This window comes from Camelus ferus, chromosome 29, assembly GCF_009834535.1.
Source record: "Camelus ferus isolate YT-003-E chromosome 29, BCGSAC_Cfer_1.0, whole genome shotgun sequence".
NCBI classification, from domain to species: Eukaryota; Metazoa; Chordata; class Mammalia; order Artiodactyla; family Camelidae; genus Camelus; species Camelus ferus.
The window spans coordinates 19,627,474-19,629,580 of NC_045724.1; positions in this window are offsets into that span (position 1 = coordinate 19,627,474).

The window sequence follows — 2,107 nt, forward strand, 5'->3', positions numbered from 1 at the left end:
TCCTAGAAATCCACAAAGCTGCTGCTGAGTTGCGGACAGGTCTAGTCAATTCTTGGATTAGCTTAATTCTTTTTAGAGATTGATGGATTCATTCAGCACCTAGATTATGACCTAGGTAATGAACAGTGTCTAGAGATCGTTGTCATTTTTCTTTAGAGACTTAGTTTCTGTTTTCACTGTTGCAGTAAATAAACAGACCTTTTTGTGGACTCGCCTTTAATAACTGAGCATGGCAAGCGCTCATCCACAAATTGTAAAGGGCCGGTTTCCTGGAGACTGCAGGGTGCTTACATCTTGGTGGAGCACTTAGGAGAAATAAGAAGGGGCCTCAGTGAACCCTTGAGGCACGACTAACCAGGTATATTGTTGACTATTCCAAGTGAAGACAGATAGATAGTGGCTGTTGGGGTCCACCAGGATGCTGAAAAAGGCCAAGTATATTATACACACACACACACACACACACACACACACACACACACACACACACACACTCTTAATAGAGCTTACTGAATGCCTTCTTCTAAGTGTTTTAATGTATAAACCTCATTTTATCCTCATAAAAAGCCTGTGAAGTAAGCACTGTCATCATCTTGATTTTGAGATGAGGAACTTGAATCAGGGAGCAGTTCAGCCCAGGGCATAACTAGTAAGTGATGAGTGATTTTCTCCAGTAACCTCCATTTCTCAGGGAGGAAAACTCATCTGGGGTACTTGACATTCCCTTTGGACTTGGAGAATTCTGATGGCCCCTCCTGTGACTAAGGCATAATTAAAGATGGAGGTTCCTTTCTCCTCTTTGGAATTTGATGTTTATGTTACTTAAATGTGCAGATGGATGTTGGATGAAGAAACAGATAAATTTAAGTTGTGGACCTGGGTCAAGAGGTTGGGAGGACTCAGATGCTCTTGGAACTTTTATGGAGCTGGTTGTATAAAACACTAGGAGCCCAGGGACGTGGGATGTTATGTTGAACACAGTTGGGAGACAATTAAATTGGAAGATAATTGGACAGGATATTGTATTATGGACAGTTTCATGATATTGGCAAGACAATAAAGTTTTATAAAATACTGAAAGTCAGACAGGGTTTGGATTTTCTATTTCAATATGGAGAGGCCAGAATTCCTGTAAAGGGAAGTGAAAATAAAATTCAGAAAGGTTAATACAAAAGTGTAATAGGAGAAGAACTTGAAAAATTCTTATTTTAAAACCTGGTATTCACTGGGTATTCGTCTGAAGAAAATGAAATCATCTTGAAAAGATATTTGCTCCCCCATGTTCATTACAACAATATTTATGATAGCCAAGGCATGGAGACACCCTAAGTGTCTACTGACAGATAAATGGATAAAGAAGTAGTGGTATATATGTATATATATACCATGGGGTATTGTTCAGCCATGAAAAGAAGAAAACTCCATCATTTGTGACATCATGGGTGGACCTTGAGGGCATTATGCTAAGTGAAATAAGTCAGACAGAAAAAGACAGATACCACATGATCTCACTTATATGTGGGATCTTAAAACAAACAAAAAATTAAACTTACAGATACAGAGAATAGACTGGTGGTTGCCAGAGGCAGGAGTTAGGGGTGGCGAACTGGGCAAAATAGGTGAATGGAGTCAAAATGTACAAACTTCCAGTTATTACGATAAAGAAGTCCTGGGATGTAATGCATAGCATGGTGACTACAGTTAACAATACTGCTGTACTGCATGTTTGAAAGTTGCTAAGAGGGTAGAACTTAAAAGTTCTCAAGAAAAACAATGGGTATTAACTAAACTTATTGTGGGGATCATTTCATAATGTATACACATATGGAATCATTTTGTTGTACACCTAAAACTAATGTGGTTTTTATATGCCAGTTATATCTCAACTGAAAAAACAAAAAAACCTACTAGTATTCAGTCATACTACAAAATTCCCTGAAAGTGTAATATCTGCATGGCATTGTGGTAAGTCCTGGGAATACAGTATATTACAGGGGCAGGGTCCCTGACCAGATTCCTCCCTTTTTAAATTCCATCCAATAAATACTTTTTGAGTACCTGACATGTGGTAGGTACTATACACCAAAAAAACCCAAATCAACCAACC